At 36.9% G+C, this 13494-nt stretch overlaps 1 long non-coding RNA gene across 2 annotated transcripts; it reads left to right on the top strand.

The window, feature by feature from the left end:
* Positions 1-1391: 1391 nt before the first annotated feature.
* On the top strand, positions 1392-5824 carry LOC120228687. 2 transcript variants are annotated; one of them, XR_005527564.1, is made up of 3 exons: positions 1392-1570; positions 4785-4839; positions 5762-5824. It is a non-coding gene; the product is annotated as an uncharacterized LOC120228687 (long non-coding RNA). The 2 variants fall into 2 exon arrangements; XR_005527562.1 differs by having other exon boundaries at positions 4782-4839.
* Positions 5825-13494: the final 7670 nt, after the last annotated feature.

Genomic DNA, 13494 nt, shown 5'->3' with positions numbered 1-13494 from the left:
TATTTCTTCCAAGGAAGTATATTCTTTCATTCATCTTTTTTTAATAGGATTAATCAACTTTACTACAGGATTTTGCAGCTGCATTTTTTAAAGTCTATTAATTTCACTGAAATCAAAACTAGTCAATCCATCTTCACCAGTGCCATTATCCTCATCCCCACTACTGCCAGAGTAAGTCTTTAAAAGTGGAAATGGAAGAAAGGATTTTGCCTCAAATATTTAGAAACTTATATTAAAACAACTGTTAAAAATCAATTATCCCCAAAGCCACTGCATTGCACAACTCCAGAGGGCACCATTCATAGAGAACAGCCTGCTAGAGTTCCAAACACACCATTCTTTCCTGTAATATCTTTTCTGCAATTCATCTAGGGAGAATTCCACAATTGACTTTTCTGTCTCACCCTTAAATCAATGTCTTCAGTGGCAGAGGTCATGTTTTTATCTTTGTATCATCATTGTCATGATACACTGTTTGGAACAGAGTACATAAAGATTATTCTCTGAACTGAATACCAACTTCTGTTTATCTATTTCAAAACATCAACCAGAGAGCTAGCTAGCATCGAAGAATCAAAGATTCTAGCTAGCATCAACATCTTTTATCTGATAAAGTTGACCAGGACCTAACGCACCACCTTAGGAAGTAAATACATGGAGTTTGGATAAAGGAAGGGAAGAGCTGCAAAACTTGCATAAGACATAAACTCAACCGTGGGAACCATAGAAGCCAGGTGGCTTGAGCTGAACCTCCTTCAGATCCATAACCAGAGTCACTCGACATTCTAGTCTACTCTCCCTAAAATAGTTAATTCTTATCTCAAATTTGCATATCAATTCACCACGTAGTCTTAATTTTTCAGTTCTAATTTTCTCTTTTTTTTTTCAGTTTTAGTTGCCTATTTATCAACTGCCCACATAAGATAATCATTCCACTCCTGCACCATTAAAACTCATGCAGCATTTCAAACTGGTAGCACTTACGTAACAGCTCATAGTGAAAAATATTACCATACACTCCATACACTAATTTTATAAAAATAAACCACTGCTCTAATTTTTGACTTGATTTTTGAAAGGGCCCTGAGGTTAAAAATTTAAAAAAAAGTATTGTTTTATTAGAAGCTTCACCTTTACTGCTATAGATAACGTCATAGTTTTACATCTTTCTGCTTTCCCCACAACTGAGAAAGCCTTGCCCTCCTTTTTTTTTTTTTTTTTTTCAAATGCAGTAAGAGGAAGCAACCAAAACACACTTTGGTGTGTTGTTTTCCCCCTAAACCTGAGAGGAAAGTGGGGGGAGTGCTCCTCTTGGATTCACATGTAAGGAATACAAAGTTTCAAAGTTCAAAATCCCGTGAAATTATGATGTCAGAACTGGAAAAGACTGATACGCACCTGTTGGTTAGCCACACTTTGACAGGTCTAGAAAGCAAGGGCATATGAGAGTTTCTGGTTAGGAACCATCAGTTAAGTTCACTTCAAACTTGTGATCCCAACAGAATGAGTAGCTAAGCTGCCGGCCACTCACATCGTTAAGAAAGAATACAACAAACCAGGAGAGATACAGGTAAGTGTTCCCGGTTAAGAAAGCTTTAAGAAATCCCCAGAAATGCTGTATGAAAATACCACCTTCAAATAGCTGTCAACCCTAGAAAACACAAATGCCCGATCATAATAGCATCTGTAAACTAAGAACACTGTGCCTCTTAACTCTCTTTGCCCTCAACCTTAAACTCAGAGGAGCCAAAAGACAGCCTAGGATGGAACAGGAAATAGGTAAGAGGAGACACACAAAGAGGAGAAATAGAGAATTCATACATAACCCTCTATCCCACTGTCAGCATCCTGCTTAATGAAAGGCAGAGCTTGGGGAAGCTAAGTATTAGGCTTAAGAAAAGTTCATGATATTGAGTTTTATACGGGCCTGGACTTTTATTGAATGAGATTATCTGTCTATACAGAATTTACTGAAATTTTATGATCAGAAAAACACCAAAAAAGTAACTGGACATGTCCTAAATTTCTCTCAAGGTACAGAAAATATTTGCTCCCTCTCCCCCTCCCAAGCAAGTTTGAATAGGTCTTGAAAATAAAGAATAAAGTTTTTTTTTAATGTTTCCTGTCAATTTCTATTCTTTCAACCTAATGATTTCAATAATAGTGATGTTTCTTTTTTAATGTTTATTTATTTTTGAAGGAGAGAGAGACAGAGTGTGAAGGGGGGAAGGGAAGATAGAGAGAGAGACGCAGAATCCAAAGCAGGCTCCAGGCTCTGAGCTGTGAGCACAGAGCCTTATGTGGTGCTCGAACTCATTAAGCTATGAGATCATGACCTGAGCTGAAGTCAGGAGCTTAAATGAGTGAGCCACCCAGGCACCTCATGATAGCAATGTGTAAAGGCATAGAGATATCCAAGAATGAGGTCCTCTTGAGGAACTTGAAGTGGATCCATATAACTGAAACCTGTTAGTTTTTAAATAGCCATTTTTATTTTTTTAAATATTTTTCTTTATTTCTAGGAGAGAGAGAGACAGCGTGAGCAGCGGAGGGTCAGAGAGAAAGGGAGATACAGACTCCGAAATAGGCTCCAGGCTCTGAGCTGGCAGTCAGCACAGAGCCGGACGTGGGGCTCGAACCCATGAACCGCGAGATCATGACCTAAGCAAAAGTCAGACGCTCAACCGACTAAGCCACCCAGGCGCCCCAAATAGCCATTTTTAAAGTTCAAACTTGAAGTATGTCTCTTATTGGTTTCTGATATATCTAGAACTCCAGACTAGCTTCACAAAGGATTTCTGTTTATAGAATGCACTATGGTTTCCCTATCATAGACCATCTATTCCCTTAAACAGAATCCCATTTTCCATCCCTCCTGAACATATCCCTATATTCACAGGCAGATGAGAATCTCCCCAAATTCCAGATAAGTCCAAGCTAATCAGGGAAATCCATTTCCCTTGCCTGTTATAGTTTATAGTTACCTATTTTGCTATGGGTTATAAGCAATGGCCTTTGAGAGGAAAGAGTTCTGAGGAGGATTTCCAGAATTTGGATATTGCTGTCTATGAATACACAAAACTGATTATCTTAACTCTCTGCTAAAGGTGACCCATGCAGAATATGAGGTGTTTACTAGGATCACATAACATTTTGGCTTGCCTCAAAGTCTTGGGCTATCTAGGTGACCATTTCTCTTTGTGTAGTTGACATATTTTATATCACTTCTGTCAACTCAAGTATTCCCAATCTAAGAATGAAAAGACATACAAGATCATGGACAACTATTTCTCCTCCCAGTATCAGAAAAGTTTCTCTTTTAGAATGGTCCAGAAGTAGGCCTGGGGAGACTGGTAGGGAGTCTTGGAAAATTTGTACTGATTTTTTTTTTTTTTTATTCATTTCTAGGAGAGAGAGAGAGACAGCATGAGCAGGGGAGGGCCAGAGAGAGAGGGAGTCACAGACTGAAACAGGCTCCAGGCTCCAAGCTGGCAGTCAGTACAGAGCCTGATGCGGGGCTCGAACCCACGAACCGCGAGATCATGACCTAAGCGAAAGTCGGACGCTTAACCAACTAAGCCACCCAGGCGCCCCGAAAATTTGTACTGATTATGTAATAACACCTAGGGTTCAAGGAATGGACACTGAAGTCAGATAGCCAAATGTTCTCTTTCCATTTAGGAAAAATTATTTGGGAAAAAATTTGATGGCTGGAAAAGTAGTACTTCAAATTACAAGAGTCAATTGGCCATTGGTTATTCTCTGCACAGGACATAATTTTCATATGGACTTTGACATGGTTGATATTTGTGGCTGCAGACTTGTGGTCAAGAAAGCCAAACCAGGCCTTCTGCAATGCTCCCAAGACTCTTTAGTTGCCACATGTATGAGTGTAGAAAGATAACATACTCATTCATTCTGAGTCAAGTATATGTTAGATTGGTGAGACTGAAAGAGAATGAGGTGAGGAATTTTGGCCTTGTAAACAAAAATGAACTTGAAAAAATGTGGTTAGACCTATGTGTTTAAACTGAAAAGGACTCAAAGAAGGAACAGGGAGACAAGACTTAAGTAAAGAGCAAAAACCTATAGGTCTTCATGAGAAAGGAAAACTGGGAATACTGAATGAAAGAACTAAGTGAATGTACTATGACTTTTACATTGTTTTGTAAATGTAATATCAAAATGTGGGAAATCTATTGTATACAGATTCCTGTATGCTTGCATTTCAGAAAGTTATCTTAATACAATTTTAATGGGCTCATTTTTACTTTATGTATCATAACTTCTGAAAACTTACGATACTGAGTTCAAGTTCATATCATATCAAAGTTGAGTTCAGGTTCATATCAAGAAGAAGAAAACATTTAGAATGTGTGATTGGATATACATACAGAATGGAAGGAAATGCTGACCAGCTATCATTCATCTTGGGCATGCTCCCTCATATAGATAGCAATTGCTATCATTATACACATTTTAGGAAGAAGGGTCACAATTCCTCCTGTGTTTTCTAGGTCTAAAGTCACACAGATAGGCAGGCAATGGCACAGATTTTGCCCAAGTCCAGAGAATATATATGTTTAGACAGCTGAACACCTAACAATGACTACTTATGGAATACAAATTATCAAACATTTATTTGGCTCCTATTTACATCTATTGTTGGATCATTATTTCATTTTATATGAAATATTTTCCTTTAAAATTCAATGATGCTACTAAAATCATTACTAAATATGGAGTTATTTTGTAACCAAGAAACATAATTTTCTTGATAGCAGAGATTGAGTATAATTGAACCTGTCTCTTCAGAATCTTACACTCGGTGGGTGCATAGTAAGTACATACTAAATGTTTCATAGGTAAGTAAATAAATAAATGTTTATTTGATTTAGAGTTATTATAGCTATCAATATTCTCACCTACAGTTAAGGTAAATTATTTTTCTCAATAGAATAACAATACTATTTTTTGGTGCTAATAGCTGTTTATCTTCACATATAAGAGAACCTGAACTAAGTAGGATATATTTTCAACATTTGCTATTGCATTGGAAGATTATGGTTACAACCTTCTTGCTTCCAGTAAAATAATGAAAATATTAAATACGTGAGCTAACTCAAGAAGTTCTCAAATAGTACACACTAAAACAGAATAGTGAACTCTCAAATAAGATTTCCCTTCATAATGAGAAGATGACTAATACCTGCCACTTTATTAATTTACAGAAGATGTTTTTAAATGAGAAAATAGGTGTGAAGCATTTGAGAAAGGTGATATATAACTACAAAGTGTCACTATAATACTCAAGCTGGTATTTTGATTTTTGTGTCTCTTGAAATTCTGTTTTTTACTTCTGTAACAAATCCTTGAATAATTTTCCAAGATTGCTGCACACTTATTCCCACATATCAGATCTAATAGCCCATATGCTACTTAGGAAACATTAGCACTTTCCTACAGAAATACTCACTAACACATGATGCAAACTTCTGGAGCATTAGTTTGCAGGTGGAAAATATGTTATAAAGCCATGAGCCTGTTTTTAAAACATTTTAAATTGGCTTTTTAATTTAATCATTTTTAAGTTATTTTGTTCTTTATGTGGGAGGACAAAACACTCTTGCACACTTTTGAGGCAACACAGCACAAAAATTTGGTGTAACAACCACTTAGAATTTAAAAAAAGAATCTGGAAAAAACATGTAATTCTCAAACAGGTGACAATTTCATATTTCCCATAAAAATCTGTTCTCAGAACAGCAGACTGCACTTGTAACTGGCAAACCAGGACCACTGAAGGGAGGACATCCAACTCAGGGACAATGAAACAAATAAGTGTAATGCTAACAATAACAGAAAAAGAAGCTGCAAGAATTTTCCCTGAAATTTTTCCAAGTGTTTTTCATGCGTTGCCTCACTTAGTTCTCAAGGCATCTAGGGGATGATGCTACTTTTCTGCCCATTTTATAGCCCAGGAACAAAACGTGAGGAAGGTTATCACTTGCCCAAATTCAGGTAACTAATATCTAGAAAAGCTGCCATTCGAAGCCTCCGTGGCTGACCAAAGCCTGGGTTCTGTCACTCTGCATTATTGCCTGCCAGCATTTTTTTAAAAATGCCAATGCAGAGTTCTTCAGCTTATGGAATAAAAAGTATCAATCCTGAAGATGTTTTTAAGTAAATTATATTTTTGTTGTATTAAAAAAATTCCTGCAATGGACATTTCACTCCTAGAAAGAAAGTACTGTAAGTAACAGAACTCAAGTCAATGTTCTAGTTCACAATCTGCCAGCAGATCTGAGCCTTTACCGTGAGTCATGCAGTTATCATGACTCATAATCCAGGTGCAAGAGGTTAAGTGTGTTTGTGTTTATGATTCAATACCAATGTTCCTGTGAATTAGAACCTGCATTTATACTTCCTGCTGGCCTGGCCCTTTTCAGGTGAGGACTGTCTATGCAGAAATCAAGGCCAGAGAGCTAAGAAGTGATTTACAAAGTAAGGAATAGTTGGTAGGTGTTTGAGTTTTGCTTTGGCTAAATTAATCTGTGAAGAATATGTGTTTAATTCAGGAAACAAGAAAACATACATAATTATTATAATCATTTATTTATCAATATTTGTGGGGAACTTACCTTGTATCAGGCTCTATGGTAGGTACTGAGCAGATAAAGTCCCTGCTTCCATGGGCTAACTATTCTATTTGTCTAATAAGAAGTATGCAATTCTAATTTTAAATATGTAATCATCTAACAGCAATAGGGAATAAATAAACTAGCAAATATCATGTCAAATAGTGACAAATACAAAAAAGGTAGATGTATTATAACATGGATACCCTTTATCACACAAAGATAAAAGAAGGCCTCTCAGATAAACTGACATTTTAACAGATGCCTGAAAAAATACACAACATGAGCCAGGCTGATAGAAGGAAAAGAATATCCCAGGCAGAAGAAATAGTAAGTACCAGAGTCCAGAAGTGAGAGCAGGCTTTGTATACTCAGAAAACCCGTAGGGATTTGGCGTGGCTGGAACAGAACCGGGGGCCTTGAGGGAAATGGTGGAAAAAGGGTAGTATTAGAAGACTGGCTAACAGAGACAAATGTGAGGATGGAGAGGTCACATCTTGTAGGGACATAAAGGGTCACAGTCAAGTCTCTGAAATTTTCACTGGCATGAAACAGGAAATCATTGAATTTTGAGTCAGGGACAGAGATCTGACTTCTGCTTTAAAAGGCTCACTCTGGAAGCTAGGCCACAAACAGTCTGTAGAGCAGCAAGAGTGAAAACAGAGAAAAGAGTTAGGGAGCAGTTGTAATGATCCTGTCACAAAACAGAGGGACTCAGGTGAGGGAAGCAGTAGTGGCCAGAAGTACTGAGAGCAGAAACATGTGAAGGTGAGAGTGACAAGGTACAATGACAGCTTGGATGTGAGCTGTGACAGAAAAAAAGGAATCAAAGGTGACTGAGGTTTTGACATGAAAAATGGATTTGCCACATAGTGAGATGGAACAGATTACGAGAAGAGGAGGTAGGAGATAAAGAGAAATGCACGTTGTTTTTGAACTTATTAATTTGTAATGTTTGTTAGATATTCAAGGAGTTGTGAATATACAAGTTCAAAATGCAGGTGAGCAGTCCATGCTGGAGATACAAAATTTGGAGCCATTAACATTAGACAGTTAAAAGCCTTAGGTATGAATAAGATCACTTCCAAAGTGAATACAGACGGAGAATAGTAAAAGTCCAAGGACTGAGCCCTGAGGAATCCAATATTTAAAGACCATAAAGCTGAGAGAGAAAAACTAGTGAGGTTCAGAGGAGCCAGGACACTGGAGGCCATGAGAGCAAAGTGTCTGAAGAAAAGGAGACAGTGATCAACGTTGTCCAATGCGTCTCATAGGTCCTTTCATGTAAGGGCTGAGAAACAACCATTGAATATGACATTTTATAGATACTGGTGATCAATGTTGGGCAGCTTTAGTTCACAGGTGGGGAAGAATTTGGACTGGCATGAATTCAGGAGAGATCTGAAGGAGAGGAGCTGGCAACAGCACATATAGTCACAGCATGATGACTGTATTTTCCTAACAAAAATCCAGGATATATGGTTTCATATATCATCTGTTAGGAGACAGGAGTCATTTAAGCTTAAAACTATTCCAGCAAGTCCAAGACCTGTACTGTTAGGTTACAAGGCAAGCACATTTACATGTGGCTTTCCTTTTATAGAGCAAACCCAGTGTAACTTTATCTTCACAAATCCTCCGATCCTGAGGACAGCTTGTCACAGCAGGCATCCCATGGTGGATTGATAAATGTCTATCAAAAGCTTTAGTCAATGTATGATTTAGTAGAATGTCTCCTGAAGCATAAGGCCAAATACTATTTCTAAATTTAAAATACCCTACATATGATGTTTATGCAAGTGTGCATACTACCACATTTTTCCCATGAATAATGCATGTCCTATGCAATTTGAGTCCAAAATAAGAAAAAAATGCTAAACATCTAATAATCTAAATCCAAGAATAAAACTGTCCTTGATAACAAAAGCCTTGAAATAAAAGGAGATACTGGGTTAATGCTATACAAATAATAAGAATAATAAATAAGGGCAAATAATTTTTTCCACCTTTCTCTTGTGTTTCTCTTGCCATTCATTTCCATAATTGTTCAAATAAGTGAATCTTGCTTTAAAACCATAAGGCAAAGTGTTCATTTTTTTTTGAGCACTAGATAATGAATGGGTCATTCTTGACCAATGTTAAGTGACACAGCCAATGGGAAGCATACACAGCTGGAATCAAGAGACATAAATATGGTTAGTACACATCTCACTAACGCTTCTTTACTGCAAATAGGTCAGACAAACTAGGTCCTGTCTCGGTCATGCAAAAATTATCTGATTAGAAATTTAGATCCAAAAGGAAAACTCAATTTTCACTATCAAGCTGTAGGATTACCTGTGATTGATTATTTTAATGGACTGACTCACTTGTCAGCCAGAGCTCAATACTCTGTGGTAGCTACTAATTAAATAGCCCTTGTGCCCACTGCCTCTAGAGGAATGCGTTCTGGGTTCAGCTGTCAGGACACTAGGGATTGTTTTAGTTCTGTGATATACCAGGTAAGCGACATTTTGTATGTTATGTAACCTCAAGTTTTAGTTCTACTATCTAACAACTAATAAATAACATCATTAGTTATTGTTGTATGTGTGCTAGAGACTGGCAGACTTAAGTGAGATAATATGCTCTATAATCAGTTCTCTGGTGTGTCCTCAGACACTTCACTTCTAATTATTTCCTGTCCTTTGTCTTGTATTTCTCTCTGCTCAAAGTAATTTAACCTTAATCTGTCCCTTGTCCACACATCCTCCTCCATCTTTTGATTCCTTTCTCCCTTTTAGAGCCTTTTATTAAAGTTCTCACATGTTCCTATTCCCCACCCTCTCCTCTTCTCCACCCATTTTTCATACAACTCTTTACTATAAATCTTACTTATCTGTTGAACAAGTACCTACAAATGAAACTCCATCAACAGAAATCTATTAATATTAACCCAACACTCACTTTTCCTCTTATATTCCTATTTCACATGTTTATGGCTTATGCAACAGGGAACAGTATGCAGCCTGTTGCTCAAAGCATAAACCTTGGAAAATAAACTCAACATGCCTTCTTCCTCAACCCACTACAATTAATACATCACCACATGCTACTCATTCTACCTCTTTGCACTTCTATCCACTTCTCTCTAATGTCATAGTTACAGTGAGTTACATCCTCAATCATTTATTGTCTAGATTCCCCCAGAAGCCTCCTAATGGCTCCTTGCAAGGATTCTTGCCTCTGCTCAAAGTATTAACTGTTGTAAAGTCAGAGTAAAATTTCTAAATGCAATCTGATCATGTCTTCCTCCTAATGGCTTCTTATTTCCTATTCCCCTATTTCCTTAGAAAAGAATCTAAATTTCTTGAGATTAAGTTTGGCTTAAAAAGCCAATTTTGATCTAGATGGTACTAACCTCTCCACTCTCAATCCTTCCCATGTCTCTCCTATAAGCTGTACACTAATAAGTTAGAATTATTAATTATTTCCCCTCTTTTTTCTTGGCAAGTCGGGGGGAGGCACATATCATGTTCTCCCATCCCTATACTTTCACATTTGATTATTTTCCCAGGCAGTATTATTCTAAATCTGGTATAAGTGCCCACATTGTGAAATACTCTCAGTCAGTATATGAGAATATCTACCACTTCCTACACTATGATGAAACTGACCATACATTCTGAGATCCATGCTAATATATCTATAGAGTTTAGTTGGATACCTTAGAATTTCATAGTGCTTGATACTTAGTAACCAATTAATTTGCAAGTTTGTTAGGGGCACCTGGGTGGTTCAGTCAGTTACACATCCGACTTCTGCTCAGGTCATGATCTCACAGTTCATGGGTTTGAGTCCTGTGTTGGGCTCTGTGCTGACAGTTCAGATCCTGAAGCCTGCTTCAGATACTGTGTCTCCCTCTCTCTCTTTGGCCCTCCCTGACTCAGCTCACTTTCTCTCTCTCTCTCAAAAATAAATAAACATTAATTAAAAAAAAAAAAGTCTGGGAAAGAACTGTATAAATTGTTAACCATTATATAATTCATAGTAATAATACCTTACTAAAATTCTTATCAAAGACAGGCATGGACAATTTAAATTTCATTAAAACTATTGTCACACTATTCACATTTATGTTTGAGGAGTAACGATTTACAAATAACAAAACTCAAAAAGCTTCCTTCCGGGGCGCCTGGGTGGCTTAGTCGGTTAAGCGTCCGACTTTTGCTTAGGTCATGATCTCTTGGTTCTTGGGTTCGAGTCCCTCGTCGGGCTCTGTGCTGACTGCCAGCTCAGAGCCTGGAGCCTGTTTCAGAGTCTGTGACTCCCTCTCTCTCTGACCCTCCCCTCCTCACGCTGTCTCTCTCTCTCTCCTAGAAATAAATAAAACATTAAATTATTTTTTAAAAAAGCTTCCTTCCTGGTTTTGTCCATTTAAATTACAATTACACTGTCATTATATGTAACATTCATTTATTCACGATTTACAAGACACACAGATGCTTATTTCTTTATTCTTTTTTTGAATAATCTGAAAATACAGCTACATTTTGTTTTTTACAATGTATTATATAATGGAGGGCTTCTGTTAAGTTTAATATGTCATTTTTAAAAAATGCAATAGTAGTTCACATAAACAAAGAAAGAAATCACAATTTTTAGGAAACTTGAAGCAAATTCTTTTAAAAAGGGAATTATCTGTGGACAAATAATCAACTTCGGTTTCAGTTTGGTGGGAAAAAGTTTGTTTTCCCAAAGAATTTCCTATCTGTATTGTGCCCCAAAACTCATTTGTGACTTAGTTCATGATAAAGAATAAGCACAAATATAATTAGCTACTACATGCATTTAAAATGTATGACTGAATACATCACTTATTAAATTGTTGCAACCTACTTAAAGCTCTCATGGAAGCTTTTAAAATGTTATCATTCTTCATAAAATCGCTTCTTAGGGAGCAATTTAGACTATGTTCATAGAACTTGCCTAAACTATCCATTTGGATTTTGTGGAATATACTGTAACTCAACAGTAGGTATTGAATTCAACCATTGCCTCATCAAACACAGTTTTCTTCTGAAGTTATTGAACACAAAATAAAACCATACCTGAAAACAAAAAGTATAAATAAAATAACTTAAATAGTAGTATTTCTGTCATCTATTTTTGAGTAACAAATCATCCCAAAAGTTAGTGGCTTCCGACAATAGTAATGAATTACTTCTCATGACTCTGTGAGTCGACTGGGATTAGCTGGCTGGCTGGTTCTTTTGTAACCGAAATCCCTCATGGGTCTACATGCAACTGGGAGTTCAAATGGGGCCAGAACACCCAAGAAGGCCCACATCCTTCATGGTCTCTTTACATATCAACCTCTTATCATTCAGAGTCCAGACTAATGTACAGAATAGGTTGTGAATTTTGGTTCCAAGAAACAAGCCCCAACATTCAAGTGCTTTATCAAGCGTCTACAGCACCACACTTGCAAATGTCCCATTGGTCAAAGCAAGCCACAGGGCCAACCCAAAAGCCAATATGAGACTGAACTACACAAAGTCCTCACAACTGGAAAACATGACCTTTAGGGAACACCAGTGTAAGTCTACCATTGAGTGTTTAAGCTTGTATATTTATGTTGTCTGATCATTTATTAAAAGTCAAGTCTCTACTCTCCATCAGCTGTGATACAAATATAATATAATCTAGACAACCTTAAAGTATAAGACACTTTCTTCCTATAGCCTTATCCTACAACTTCAGTAATAAAAACTTTGAAATCTACATTTTATAAATGGTGGGTTTTATATTAATTTATATTTACTTTTCCTTAAAGTCCTGAAGCTTCAAACATAACTTCATCTATGTCCTTAAACTCTATTCTAAAATTAAAATTTTACCAGCCTTTAAATTGTTTTCATTTTGAAATTTAAGTTTGTGTGATATAATATTCCTTAATATCGGATTAGAGAAAAATAAATTTAACATTTGCCTTTTTTTTTTAGAAGTCATAGCAGCATATTCCCTACTTAGAAGATACTTGATATTTCAGTGCCAAAATGGCTTTATTATGCCACCTTTCCTAGTCTTCTTAAACAACCATACTGAAGTTTTGTCAGTTAGAACACTTCCCATCCCACCCATTCAGCAGTGCTATCTTTTTTAAAAAAATTTTAATGTTTTATTTATCTTTGAGAGAGAGAAGGAGAGAGAGAGAGAGAAAGCATGAGTGGGGAAGAGGCAGAGAGAGAGGGAGACACAGAATTGGAAGCAGAAGAGATTACTTAGCTTTAAAACAAAGATTGCATATCTGTTGTCTTATGGTTTCTTGCTACCCTTGCCATAGCTCCTTTTAGTTTACTTAAAGTTTTTAATGTTTATTTAGTTTTGAGAGAAGAGTGTGAATGGGCGAGGGGCAGAGAGAGGGAGATACAGAATCCCGACGTGGGGCTCAAACTCACGAACTGCGATATCATGACCTTAGCCAAAGTTGGATGCTTAATTGACTGAACCACCCAGGTGTGCCACCATAGCCTCTTTTAAATCAATATGAGGGGTGTCTGCCTGGCTCAGTCAGTAGAGTGTGTAACTCTTGATCTTGGGGTTGTGAGTTCTAGCCCCACATTGGGCATAGAGATTACTAAACAGTGAAATTTAGAATAGGAAAGGATTCTAAAGGATGCTGAGTTATCTTACTTCTTCTTTGGTTCTATAATTATGAAATTATGCCAGGTACTTCAAATTGTGTTTCAATATGTAAAATTGAGAGGTTTGCTACCTCAAAAGCAGACCATTTCATCTTTGAATAGCACTGCCTTTTAGAATTTTATTTCTTCTTATGAAACAAAAATATACCCCTACATAACTGGTACACATT

Source organism: Hyaena hyaena, unplaced genomic scaffold (assembly GCF_003009895.1).
Source record: "Hyaena hyaena isolate Hyena2069 unplaced genomic scaffold, ASM300989v1 scaffold_26, whole genome shotgun sequence".
In the NCBI taxonomy this organism is placed as follows: Eukaryota; Metazoa; Chordata; class Mammalia; order Carnivora; family Hyaenidae; genus Hyaena; species Hyaena hyaena.
This window is presented reverse-complemented; position numbering and strand designations above follow the sequence as displayed.